General features: G+C 38.5%; 1 pseudogene; it reads right to left on the reverse strand.

Moving 5' to 3' along the window:
* Positions 1 to 252: 252 nt before the first annotated feature.
* Positions 253 to 14,715, reverse strand: LOC122750076 (annotated as a pseudogene).
* Between the last annotated feature and the right edge of the window lie 411 nt (positions 14,716 to 15,126).

The following is a 15,126-nucleotide window of genomic DNA, read 5'->3' on the forward strand; positions in this document are numbered from 1 at the left end:
CAGCATGCTGGAGGAAGAAAGGGAACTTCAAACCCAGAGCTTTGCTTCCAGTGGTCTCTGCCCAGAGCTGGGCCTTGAGTCCCAGAATGTGAGAGCCGGGCTTCCCAAGGACACAGATGGTGCCACTCTCCTCGGAGGCAGTGGGGAGCAGGTGAAATGAGTAGAGAAAGAATGCCCCACCCTCCCCTATTTGCTGGAAGGTCTCTAGTGTCCTACCTTGGGGGGCTGGGGAGAGGTCAGGAAAGGGCTCCCCTAGGTACCCAGATCCTCCCTAGGGCTGTTGCCCTCTCGGTTCCACACTTCATTCTCCCGCCGAAGCCTCTGGTTCTCCGTCGTTCAACTTCATCGGCCAGTTCTTGGGCCCGCCACAGACGTGAGGAACAGCGGGGCTTCGCCGCTGTTGCAGCCTCGGAGTCTCCTCCTCAACCCGCGAGAGCCGTTTCTCCATGTCTAAGTAGTCCCGTACCAGTTCTTGCTTACTTCAGCCCCAGAGGCTCTCTACGTGGTAGTGCTCATAGGCTTCTGAGAAGTCTCTCTGAAGGAACTCGCCCTGGGCCTTCCCTCGACCATTCACGTCCCGACTCCCCCACCTTCCTCTTCCTCTTCCCATCCAGAACCCTGGGAGGGGCACCCCCTGTGGGCTACCCAGGTCTGGTTCCTCCTGGTCATGGTCATCCATCAGGAACTGAGTGCTAGGATCAATGACTTCTTCTTCTTTTTTTTTTTTTTAGTGAGGCAATTGGGGTTAAGTGACTTGCCCAGGGTCACACAGCTAGTAAGTGTTAAGTGTCTGAGGCTGGATTTGAACTCAGGTACTCCTGAATCCAGGGCCAGTGCTCTATCCACTGCACCACCTAGCTGCCCCTCTGGATCAATGACTTCTAATAAGCAAAATGGAAAACAAAATAGCCATGAAATCTCACCTCACATTTACACATCATCAAAGATGAAAAAAGACTAGAATGGTGAATGTTGAAGGCGGTATAGGATGATAGGCATGCTAATGCATTGTTGGTGGAGCTCTAAATCATCAGTATAATCATTTTGGAAAGTCTTTGGAATTATGCAAAGTCCCCTTTGACACAGAGGTTCCATTATGAGTGTTATTTCCCAAGGAGGATATTGATAAGAAGAAAATCTCCCTAAACACTGAAATTTTTGTAGTAGCACTTTTGTAATAGCAAACAATCAGAAACAAAATAGAAGCCGATGGATTGGGGAATGGCTAAACAAATTGTAGTACATAAATGTAATGGAATATGACTGTGCTGTAAGAAATGATAAATGTGATGAACAAAGAAAAGCATGGAAGGAATTACATAAACTGATGTAGAATGATGTAAGCAGACCCCCCCAAAAAGTTAATAATTACACTAATGTAAATGTAAAGAACAGATAGACACACACACACACACAATCAAAAGTGAATGTTATGAAATTACTAAGAACAAATGTGGCTCCAAAGAAGAATTAAGAGAAGATGTCCTCTCTCCCTGTTCTTTTTCAGAAATGTGCTAGATTGTATGTATTTTCAGGCTTTAGGGATGTATTGAGCAGTGGTGCCATTGTTTTCTCTTCTTTTTATTTTTTGTCTCTTTAAAAATATTTGTTCTATAGAATGGTTTTCTGGGAAGGGAAGGAGGAAGGATCCTAGAGGAAGATTCAGTGATATATTTTAAATCAATAAAAAATATTAACAAAAAAGGCTACATAGATGACTATTCTGTCTCTGTACTTAGAGTTGGGTTAAGTGTTGCTAATCCCTCCCTTGAAAGTATATACATTGGGGCAGTTAGGTGATGCACCTAGTGGATAAAGCACCAGCCCTGGATTCAGGAGGATCTGAGTTCAAATCCAGCCTCAGACACTTGAAGCTAGCTGGGTGACCCAGGGCAAGTGACTTAACCCTCATTGCCCCGCAAAAAAAAAAAAAAATGCATAAGAAAGTGTATACATATGTAAGAAAAAAATTTTCTAGCCTCCCCCCAAAAGCCTCTTCCATATTTAAAGGCAGAAATCTTAGAAGATCTCTGGTGCATGTTAAACTGCTGGGAATGTCGTTTATATGTAGGCTTTTGATGTTATTGCAAGTGGTGTGTATGAAAGATCTAGAATGAGGAACGGTAAAGCAAATGGCAGCCCCAACTCAAACCATAAAGGATTCTATCCAGAGCTTTGGACTCCCTGACTCAGATCTTCTTTCTAGGAATGATGACCCCTTCCCAGAAGCAATCCAGGAGACTTTGTCCTTGGCCCTGGGGCTTTCCTCCTGCCAAAATTTCTAAACATCACTCATGCCTTTGGCTCGAAGCCATGAGCTCTCTTGACCTTCTCAGTCTCTGGGCTTGCTCAGCTTTCTAGTTCAGAGATGTGCTGAACCTAATCCCTAATCACTTTGCTCTCTGCTTCCCATCCTCTCTCCACTTCTTTTACTACCACCTCTCTTAATGTCTGTTAGAACACTGTTGTTTCCCCACCCCACCCCCCATCTCTGCCCACTGTGAATCACAAGAAAATATCTACAGCAGGGGTGCTTAGTCTTCTTAATTGAGTCATGGGGGTAGCTAGGTGGCACAGTGGATAAAGCACCGGCCCTGGATTCAGGAAGACCTGAGTTCAAATCCAACCTGAGACACTTACACTTACTAGCTGTGTGACCTTGGGCAAGTCACTTAACCCTCATTGCCCCGCAAAAAAATAAAATAAAATAACCTTAATTGAGTCATGGACCCCTTAGGCAGCCTGGCAAAGCTGATGGATTTCTTCTAAGAATGTTGTTTTTAAATTCAAAAAATAATACATGAGTATTAAGGAAACCAACTGTATTGGAATATAATTATCAAAACATTTTCCAATCCAAGTTCAAGGAACCCTTGAAATCTATCCAAATATAGATCCCTTGGGAATTCATGGACTCCAGGTAAAGAACCCCTTATGGAATCTATACATTAGGGCAAAGAGTAGGGGCCAGAAATTACAAGAACAGACTGAAGGTCATTGAGAGTGCACAGAAATTTAACTAACAGTTCTGGAAACTGCAGAAAAGTGTCATAAAATCAATTTTGTAATTTGTAATGTAAAAATATTATAAACCATTATTATTATTATTATTTTGCGGGGCAATGGGGGTTAAGTGATTTGCTCAGGGTCACACAGCTAGTAAGTGTCAAGTGTCTGAGGTCGGATTTGAACTCAGGTCTTCCTGAATCCAGGGCCAGTGCTTTATCCACTGTGCCACCTAGCTGCCCCCAATATAAGCCATTATTAAGAAAAATTTAGTTGAGCAAGAGGGAAGATTCTGGAACCAAGTTCAGTGGGAGAAAAACTGGGTGCTTCTCTCTTGGAGGAGAGAACTTCTGGATATTTGTGCCTTGTGGAGAAAAGAAAAAAAAAACCCAAACCCTGGAAACTGAATCATGTGAAAAACCCCATGACATCTGTGCAAAGGAGAAGTTCTAAAACATCAGTTTGCTGGGAAAGAGACCTCTGAATTCTGTCTCTCTAGGACATTGGTGCTATGTGGAGGGGCAAACCCTAGGACATTATCCCATGATTAGGAAAGGGAAACTCTGAATTATGGGTCTTTCTTGAGGGATATCCTGGGACACCTCAAGGTTGCTCATTGAGGGGAGCTGGACGGGGTCTAGGTTGGAGGAAGAATTCTCTCAGTGTGGTTAACAAAGATGAGGGGAGACAAAAAATGTGTGTCACCTGATGGCTTTCTATTTTCATTCATTCTTGCTGTGCAGAAGGTGCTAAACTCAGTTGTTTTGAGAGTACATGTAAAATCAAAATGGAAATATAATAAATTGCACAAGGTTTAAAAATGATTATTTAAAGTTAAATGATTTAGGTAAACACCTCAGTTCCCCCTGTTCCTAGTTATTGATCTCAAACTACACTTAAGTGATTTTTTTCCCAAAGCTAACTGTGAAATCCTGTATTTCTAATCTAAACCTTTTTATTTAGCTACAGTCTTATTAGATACAGTTTGGTCCTGCTGTCCTGACTAGCCCTGGAAACTACCATAGAGTATCACATTAAAAGTTGAGCCCGAAGCATCAAAACCACCTTTTCTTAGTGTTGGCTTCTTTCCCATTTAGCAATTCTTGATAGATGCAAAATCTTACTTGGAAAGTCATACTGATATCTGGAATTTTTCTTTGGGTAAGCAGTGATATGAGACTTTGTGATGACAAAGGCAGCATGACTAGTGATTAGAGGTCTGGTCTCAGAGTCAGGCAGGCCTGGGTTGGAGTACTGTTTTGGACACATTTTGACTGCTTGATGTTAAACAAGTTGCTTAACTTTTCAGTGATCCAGGAAATTCACTCAGTAAGACTCTAAGTTCACAGAGAATATGAAGACCTATACTAGTAAAATAAGGTGTTTCCTACACAATAAAATTACAGGCCTGGTTTTTAAAAATCTACTATTGCAATAACCTTTCTCTCTATTGACACTAGGAGCCCACCTTGAGTATTTCCCTAGAGAACCAGATGAGCTATGTATATAATTCTATAAAATATTAACCCTGTGATGTAGGAAACCTTTAAACAAATAGGTATTATGGTGTCGTAGATAGAAAGTTGGCTTTGGAGTCACTACAGGTTGGGTTCAAGGCCATCCTCTTAAACAACTGTGAAATCCTGCTTAAGTCACTTAAACTTTTTTTTTCTTTTTTAAAATATTATTTCATTTATTTTTTCCAATTATGTGTAAAGACAGTTTTTGACATTCATTTTTGTAAAATTTTGAGTTCTAAAGTTTTCTCCCTTCCCTCCTCCCTCCCCAAGACAGCAAGCAATCTGATATAGGTTATACAGTATAATCAGTCACATAAACTTTGTGTCCAGAGGCAACTCTCTAAAACTACCAGTTTGCCTCTATGTACCTAGTGAAAAGAAGAAGATTCTACTCTAGGAACTCTCTCTACTGATGGAAATATAGCTCTGGATCTATCCTTCCATCTATCTAGCCATCATCTATCTCTGTCTCTATCTCTATCTCCATCTGTCTATCTATTTTTTTCTGTCCTTCTATCTTTCTAGGAGCAGCTAGGTGGCACAGTGGGTAGAGCACTAGCCCTGGAATCAAAAGGACTTGAGTTTAAATCTCACCTCAAACACTTACTAGTTGTGTGATGCTGGGCAAGTCACCTAACTCCAATTGCCTTAAATATCTGGGGCCATCTTCAGTCATCTGAGGGGGAGAGTAAAGTTGGTGACCTTGTACAGCCCTCCCCCACTTAAATCCAATTCAGTGCTAGTCATGATATCACCCTGATGTCATGGTCCTCTTCGAGAATGAAGGACAAACAGCAATGATACCCTTCTATATATATATATATATGATTTAAATACAATAAGTACCACCAAATAAACTTGCTTGGTAACTATTTACATTGAGACATTAGTTTAATATACAAATATCCTAACAAATTTTCTTTCACATTGTCTCCATCAAGATGTTTTGTCCATTCATTCCAATTCACTTTTCTTTTTATATTGTCATAGCATGTGCTCCATTCTTCTGGGTATTCTTTTTTGGCTTTGAATTATTTCATAAAGGTCCTTCCAGATCTCTTTATATTCTTCACACTTGTCAATCTTAATTGCAAAGTAGTATGCAATTAAATTGATGTAACATAATTTATTTAACCATCCCTCCTTGGTGAGATATTTAGGTTGCTTCTCGCTTTTTTTTCCATTATAAATAATACTGCTAGCAAATTTAGAAGTGATACAAGTAACTTGGGAAAAATGTCTTTGCAACATATTTCTCTGACAAAAGCCTCATTTCCATTATATACAGGGGATTGATTCAAATGTATAAGAACAAAAACCATTCCCCATTAATGACCAAGAATATGAACAAGAAATTTGTTAAAGGAAGAAATCTGAGCTCTCAAAAGTCACATGAAAAGTGTTCTAAATCACTAACCATTAGAGAAATATGAATTAAATCAACTTTGAGCTTCTTCCTCAAACCTATCAATTTGACAATGGTGGCAACAATGAAAATGACAAATGTTGGAGGAGTTGTGAAAAAATGAGTACATTAATGTATGGTTTGTGGAGCTATTGATAAGTCCAATCATTCTGGAAAGCTATTTGGAACTGTGCCCAAAAGCCTGTGCATACCCTTTGATCCAGTGATACTACTACCAGGTCTACACCCAAAGAAATCAAAGAAAGATTTAAAAGGACCCATATGGGAGCAGCTAGGTGATGCAGGAGGACTTGAGTTCAAATCTGGCCTCAGATGCTTGACACTTACTAGCTGTGTGACTCTGGGCAAGTCACTTAACCCTCATTGCCCTGCAAAAAACAAACAACGACAACAACAACAAAACATGAAAAATAAATAAATGAAAATAAAAGGACCCATACATAAAACATATTTATAATAGCTCTTTTTGTGGAGACAAAGAACTGAAAACCAAAGGGTTACCATCAGTTTAAGGAATGGCTAAATAAATTTAGGTATGTGAATGCACAGGAATATCATAATACCATAAGAAATGATGAAGGAAATGGCTCAGAGAAACCTGGGAAGACTTCTATGAACTGATGCAGCAAAGTGAGAAGAATCAAGAGAACAAATTATACAACATTGTAAAGACAAACAAGTTTGAAAGGCTTAAGAACTGTGATCAATGAAACCATAATTACAGAAGACTCATGATGAAACATGCTGCCTACCTCCTGGCAGAAGTTATGGAAACAGGGTGTAGGTTGAATCACATATTCTTGGGACATGCAATTAGGGAGTATTTTTTGCTTGCTCATACATATTTATTACAAAGATTTTTTCTTTCCTTTGGAGGGAGGGAGAGATAGGAGGAAGAAAGGTCAATTTTTGCTAATTGAAAAAATTAAATTTAATTTAAAAATAAGTAAGAAAAAACTGCTATAAATCTTTTTGAATAAGCATGGCTAGTTTTATTTTTGATAATTTCAAAGTATATTCCTAACAGTGGAATTACTGGGCCAAAAGGAAGCATTATTTTTTTAAAATTTCTACCAGATTTCTCTCCAAAAAAATATCCTGTAAATTCATTGTCCCATCTGCAATGAATGCCTATGCTGGTTTCTTAACCAGCAATTGGTTCCTTTCCTTTTAATTAATTTTTTGCCAATTTCATAAAGATGAAGCTTTCTTTAACTTCAAGTTGTTTTAATTTATATGGGTTTTTTTACTATTATAGCAAATTTGAACATTTTTTTAAGGGATTAACAATTTTTTCACTTTTTCGAAAATCACCCTATCTCTTGTGGAATGGGAATCTCTTTTGCACATTCTTAACAAGCTTTTTCTTAATGCCGAGATTTTTTCAGTCATATTTAATAAAGTGGGAAATCTTAATTCAAATTCTGTCCATTCCCCACCCTCCAATACAATATCTAGCAAAGAAAAGGCATCAGGATGAAACCAACTTTTCTCAGACTCTGAGCAAACATTGAATGCCAGTCAACAGATGCACAATAAAGGGATCAATAATGTAAGAATTCTGGGAGGAAGGAAAAGAGAGAGAAACAGAGAGACAGAGACAGAGACAGACAGAGAGACAGCGGTAGAGAGACAGAGCTAGAGAAGGACAGAGACAGACAGACAGAGACACAAAGAGAAAGGGTTAAAAAAATCAGACCTGAGGAAAAATGGAAAGCTCGTGGGAACTTCACTACTAAGGGAGAAAATGGAATCCCTATAAACAATTTCTTAGGCTTGCTGATTCCCAATGGCATTTGTGAACATTATTTTCATGGCAAATGAGGATTAAAAAGCAGTAGCCTTCAGTCAGGTAATAATAAGAATAACAAAATACGCACATTTCTCCTCCATGGCTTAAGTTTTTTTTTTTTTTCAAATTCCTTTGACTAGCAGAGCTGTATATAGGAAGAAAAGGCCAGAGAAACCCCAATCTCTGAGTTGTGCACTGTGTAAAGGGAGGAAAGTAACAGTCTTTGAAAGCTGTCAGGGCTTGGTAACAGGTTTGGGGAATATAAGTATGAGCATGTGTGTTTGGAGTGGATTATGGCATTTTTAAAAAAATAATGTCTTTGATGGTAAAAAAAGAAAACATACAATTTATTTGATGAAAGGAAATTTTGAGGTAAAGCTTCAAAGATTTCATTGTAGTTAATCCATTTCCTAAATCAGACTGAGAGTAATACTTAAATAAAATAATGTATATGTAGATCATCATACACATAAATATAGGTATACATATAAATACATAGGATTTTCAAATTGAAAGGGATTTTAGCAATCACTTAGTCTAACCCCCTCATTTTGCAAATGAAGAAACTGAGGTCCACAGAAGGTACCATGAGGCAAAAATACTGTACTATCTTATGGTACATAATGATTGAAATTTGAAAATGAACAAACCTTCAAACATATTGTGTATGATGAATCGTCATATTACTGAAGTCAATCTGTTTTGTATCTATTTACTACTGGAATAAATTACATGGGAAGGGATAGGAGGGAAGAGCAAAAGAGACATTTTATAACAAGTTCAAAGAAAGGCAAATGTTCCAACTCCTTACCAGATAGGACAGGATAACTGAAAGGAACCTCAGGAGTCACCTAGTCCAATCTCCTCATTTGGCTATAAAAGGCAGACCAAGGTCTTCCAACCCCATGCCCTGTGCTTTTAAAGTCATGGAACTTAGACCAGGATAGGACCTCCGTCATCATCTCATCCCCTCATTTGGTTCCATAGGTAGCAAGGAGCAGAGGCAGGATTCAAACTCAGATCCTTTGACCCTGAAAACAAGATTCTTTCCACTTTACAATAGTAGGCCTGGCATATAATAGGCGATTAATAAATGCTTATTCCTCCTTCCTCCCTTCCACAATGCTTTAGTTACACTATACACTGTTCTATTCTCATGAGGTTCCTTTTTTCCCCTTAAACATAAACATATGGCAGTCAGGTAGATAGTGTTGGGCTTGGAATTTGGAACAGCAGAATTCAAATCCTACCTCTGACATATTTAGCTGTGTGACTTTGGGCAAGTCACTTACCTCAGTTTGCCTCAGTTTTCTCATCTGTACAATGGAGATAATAGTAACAGTACCTACTTCACCAGGTTGTTATGAGGATCAAATGAAGTAAGAAATGTAAAGTGTTTTATGAATGTTAATGCTTAGTTGTTCACTAATGAAGAAAAGAAAAGAAAAAAAGTAGTGAACAGGTTTGAAATGTGTTCATGATTTTTTAAAAAATTGCTTTAAGTTTGGAATTATGCCCAAAGGGCTATAAAGCTGTGCATACCCTTTGACCCAGCAATACCACTTTTGGGTCTTTTTCCCAAGGAGATCTTAGAAAGGGGAAAAGGACCCACATGTTCGAAAATATTTATAGCTGCTCTTTTTTTGGTGGCAAGGAATTGGAAATTGGGATTGCCCATCAGTTGGGGAATGGCTGAACAAGTTGTAGTATATGAATGTAATGGGATTCTATTGTGCTATAAGAAATGATGAGCAGGAGGAGTTCAGAGAAACCTGGTAGGACTTGCATGAACTGATGATGAGTGAGATGAGCAGAACCAGAAGAACATTATACACAGTTATGTGTTGATCAACTGTGATAGACTGGATTTTTCTCATCAATACAATGGTACAAGAAAGTTCCAAAGGACTCATGATGGAAAAGGCTCTCCAAATCCAGAAAAAAAAAAAGAACTGTGGAATATGGATGCTGATTGAACCATTCTATTTCTTTTGTATTTGGTGCTGTTGTTTTTCTATTTTGAGGTTTTTCCTTATTGCTCTGATTTTTCTCTCATAGCATGACTAATGCAGAAATATGTTTAATGTTGTTATGTATATGTATGTCTGTATATATATATATATATATATATGTATATATATATATGTGTGTGTGTGTGTGTATGTGTGTGTGTGTAACCTATATTGGATTGCCTGCTGTCTAGGGGAGGGGGGAGGGAGGGGAAGGAGGGAGAAAAATTGGAAATTGGAAATCTGATATAAACAAATGCTGAAAACTATCTCTACATGTAACTGGAAAATAATACAATATTTATTTTTTTAATTGCTTTAAAGAGATGAATAAAATGAGCTATCTTACACATAGTGAGTAAAATTTGAAACTGAACTAACATTCAGACAGACTATGTACAATGAATTGTCAGCTAAACTCAAAATAATTTGTACCTGCTTAGTTCTGGAAGGAATGATTTGTGTATGTGAGTGTTTGGGCAGGGAGGGGGGGTGAGGGGGGGTGAAGGGAGTGGGGCAGTGAGAGGCATTTTGTAACAAAGTCAAAAGAAAGGAAATAATACATGAACCTATTGCAATATAGGATCATAGATCTAGCTAGAAGGTTCCTCGGAGGCCATCTAGTGCAACCCTTTCATTTTTCAGATAAGTAAATTGATGCCCAATGATTTGTCCAAGGTCACACAGGTAGAGTGGTATTAAGTGGTACAGCATAATTTGAATCCAGAACTTCTGATTTCACCAACAACTCTTGCCTCTGTGCCACATGAATGAATTAATTCATGCTTCACATTCTATTTCAGCATCAACCTCTAAACTTTTTCAGTCATTTTCCAGTCATATCTAACTCTTCATAACCCCATTTGGGTTTGGGGTTTTCTTGGCAAAAATACTGGAGTGGTTTGCCATTTCTTTCTCTAGTTCATTTTATAGATGAGGAAACTGAGGCAAACAGGGTTAAGTGACTTGCTTACAGAGTCACAGAGCTAGTAACTATCTAAGGCTGGATTTGAACTCAGGTTCTCCTGACTCCAGGACCAGCACTCTATCTACTGCACCACCTCACTGCTGAACCTCAAAATTAGCATGTATGTTACTTTTGTCTGGTTGGTATCAGTTATTTTCCAATATGCATACAAGTACCAATTGGCTTAAAAATAACAACACTGAATCCATGTGTCTATATGGGGGTAGATCAAATCACCCAAACTATTACAATCTAATGTACTATATTAGTGTAATAAAAGAAAAAATCTGATAGTTAAGATTATACAGTCTTCTATTGGGGGGGGGTTAAATTATCTGTAAGGGAGAGAAGGAAACAAATATTTATTAAGCAACTACAATGTGCCAGACATCGTGCAAATAGCTTTATAAATATTATCTCACTTGATCCTTAAAATAAGCCAGGGAGGTAAATGTTATCATTATTCCCATTTTAGAGTTGAGGAAACAGGCTAAGTGACATGCCCAGGATCTCTTGGTTAATGAGAGTCTGAGACTGGATTTGGATTCAGGCACTCCATCCAATATGCCATATAGCTGTTTCAATGTTTAGTTTGTGCTTTTTCATTTTAATAAACATTTTTATTTAAAGTTTTGAGTCCCAAATTTTATTCCCCCTTCCCTTCCCTCCATCCTCCCTGAGGCAGTAAGTAATCAGATATAGGTTATACATGTGCAGTTATGTAAAACATTGCAATTTTAGTCATTTTGCATAAGAAAACTCAAATAAAAGGAAAAAATGAAAGTGAAAAATAGCATACTTGTCTGTGTTCAGTTGATATCAGTTCCTTCTTTGGAGGAGGATAGTATGTTTCATCATTAGTCCTTTGAGATTATCTTGGATCATTGTATTGCTAAGAATAATTAAGTCATTCACAGTTCTTCATCAAACAATATTGCTGTCACTGTGCACAGTGTTCTCCTGGCTCAGCCTATTTCACTACACATCAGTTCCAGGCCTTTCTAAAATTGTCCTGCTTGTCATTTCTTATAACACAATAATATTCCATTACAATCATATATCACAGCTTGTTTAGCCATTCCTCAATTGATAGTCATTCCTTTGATCTCCAATTTTTAGCTGCCACAAAAAGAGCTGCTATAAATATTTTTGTACAAATAGGTCTTTTTCTCTTTTGGGGGATGTCTTTGGGATATAAACCTAGCAGTGGTATTGCCAGATCAAAGATTGTGCACAGTTTTATAGCTCTTTGGGCATAGTTCCAAATTTCTCTCCAGAATGTTTGGATCAGTTCACAACTCCATCAACATTCAAATGTTTGGTTGAAAACACATGTTGACTAGCCTTACATAAAACCTTTAGAGACAAACCAAATTTTTATCAATCTGAAATAGTTCCCTTAGTCACATCCACACTATCCATTTTTTCATAATCTGTATAATAAGGAATACACATTTGTTCTATCTCTTTCTGTTTCCTGATCTGATACTAACTTGGCTCTGATCCAGTTATAGTGGCCAAGGCCTGGACTGTGGCATCCTGGGTGGATCTGCTTTGGTCTGGAGTTCCCTGAGGAAGCTTGGTTCAAGGCCAGCAAGATCAGCCAAGCCAACCACTAGGCCCTATCTAATTAGAGGTGGATTTGGCCCTGGGTTCTATGAGCCAACCCACACTTTCCATAAAGTGGACATGAATTCCTGGGATGACCTCAGAATTGAGTCAGCATCCCATGTGCCCTTTTTACTGGGGATGCCCTTGGTTCAAGTACTAAAAGCCAAGTAGGTTCCTAGGACCTAGACTAAAAGGGGGCCTAAAAATGAAAAGGAAGGAAAAATGGGGTGGAGGTAAATCAGAACTTTCATGATTGTTTCTATTTATAAGGGGGAAAAACACATTTTCTCAAGCAATTATCTTGTGGCTTAGTGTAGTTTGATTTCATTCCCATCATCTCTGAGTAACAAGTGCTCCTGGGCAAGTGGCCATGTTGTACAGTAATATTTAATTACATGTATATTTATGTATAAAAATGCCTGAAGAATTTTACTCAGATTCTGTAAGCCAGGAATTGGGACAAAGGGGAATAAAAAGTAAATGCATGAAGAAGTAAGCTATGTTTTGATGCTAAAAGCAACTGGAGAATAGCTAACATAGTAGAAAGTACATTGTGAGATCATATTTCCTCAGGAAATATGTGAACTGAGATCTAGTTGACCACAATATTAATGGAATCACTGTTCCTGTGACTTTCTTTAATGAAGCAACTCTATAAGCATTCATTTTTAATACAAAATTGGATATGGATTGCCTACTCTCCAGATTGAGACTTGAACACCGGTATTGGCTCTCTCATCCTATCCCTGTTCCACTCCTCGCCTTCTCTCTCTTCTTATCCTTTTCCTTCTTCCTCTTCTCTCTCTCCAAATATCTAAATTTTATATATACAAAGGCTTTGCCACAGGAACGGGGGGACCTGTATTTCTGGGAGCAGTCTGAAGCACTGTTTCATCTCTGTGACAGGCTGAGAAATTTCTGCATAGTTTGGTTTGATTGAATGGGCTTCCATTTGTGGGTTGTCATCATTTTGAAAGACACTAAACATTTCTTAGATTTCTTGATTAGAAAGGATAATTTTAATAATCTTTGAAAGGAAGAATTGTGTCCACTAGCTAAAATCCCAGGTGCTGAAAGAGTCTACACTTTAATTCAGAATGCATAGTCCTGGTTGCTTGTTAAAAGCACTACTCATCTTTTTTTTTTTTGGGGGGGGGGGGGCAATTAGGGTTAAGTAATTTGCCCAGGGTCACACAGCTAGTAAGTATCAAGTGTCTGAGGCTGGATTGGAACTCAGGTTCTCCTGAATCCAGGGCTGGTGCTTTATCCACTATGCCATCTCGCTGCCCCCACTAGTCATCTTTTAGACCAGGAAGATGGTGCATATGATTTGAGACCTGTATCATTTGATGGATTTTATATGAAAAATAGATTCAAGTCCATCCAAGGCACTGTAATCCAAGCCAGCTAGCATGTAGGCACCATTTCGATTTTAGTACTCCCTGGACATACCACCTCACAAGTGACCTCACAGTGGAAGTCTTCTAGGTTCAGACTGCATCCCCAAGCCCTAGTTTTTAAACTAGCATGTGATTGGGTAGGTATTGACAGGAACTTCATGGTGGAACACAGAATTTTATTCTCTTCAAAATATGGAATAACTGTGTTGTTTGCTATAAGTAATGCTACAATACATAAAACCTAACATTCCCCTTCATATATGGGCCTGTATAAAAGCTATCCTAAGTTTGATGTACTCCCTGGGTCAGCACTTACTCAGAAAATATCTCATGAATCCCCACCAATACACTTAATTTTGTTTTTAACTAGACAGGAAGAGGACACAGTAGTTGGAAACAAACGACATTTAATCACCTATTTCAGCAAAGAAAGCAACAAGAAAAGATTCCCCATGCCCACATGGGGTATATTCTCCCATAAATGACCAAATCACTAGTAGTAAAGGACAATGAATACACAATGTAAGAAACCGAAGTGGTCAGGAAACATGTAAACACGTAACATGTAAAGTAAATAGGTAACACACATACCAGCAATCACATTATTTTATTAGGGTGCTCGAGAAAGGAAACCTTGAGACACGTCTCATGGGGAGATAGATACAGAGAAGGTTCTCTGAGATACCTATCTCCTCAAGCAGGAGAAAGGCCATAGCTTTTATAGAGGATGGATGGTGAAGGGACAGATGGGTCATCATCTGACTGTGGAAGGTTCCCTTACTGGGAGTGATAACCTGAGGGTGGAACATCCCCCACTGGTGGTGGGCTTGGAGAAGTTGGGCAAGAGGCTTCGATGTTTTGAGCCATCTCCATCCCCTTGGCGTCATTCAGGCAGCAGTCACATCTAATGGGCTTATCCCCATGGTTTCCAGGTGTGTCTGTCTTCTCAAGAAAAGTTACCTCAGACCCGTATCCTAACCCCATAACGTTACCATGAACCATTTTATTGAGCATGAAAATCAAGGTAAGTGAAGCAGGTAAAATCCACATTTCTACTTTTATTATGCATATCTATCAGCAACAAAATCCATGACTTTTGAACTGTATTTTGGCCAATGTAAAACCTCTGCTGTTTCCTTATAGAAAAATAAAAGGTGTAGCACATGCCTTCTGAGAGTTTGCAATTTTATAGGAAAATATAGAACAGATACATAGAATTGGGACTGACACAAGGCAAAATGGTAAAGTAGTTGTGTAGGGAGATAAAATTCTAGCTTTACTAGCTAAAATCTAATGAGTGGTCGCCAATAAATTATAAGCTTTAGCAAGAGTATTTAAGTGTTTAAGTATTTATTAAAGAGCATTAGGATCAGAGAGAAAGGTAAAAATCTAACT

Source organism: Dromiciops gliroides, chromosome 1 (assembly GCF_019393635.1).
Source record: "Dromiciops gliroides isolate mDroGli1 chromosome 1, mDroGli1.pri, whole genome shotgun sequence".
NCBI lineage: Eukaryota > Metazoa > Chordata > Mammalia > Microbiotheria > Microbiotheriidae > Dromiciops > Dromiciops gliroides.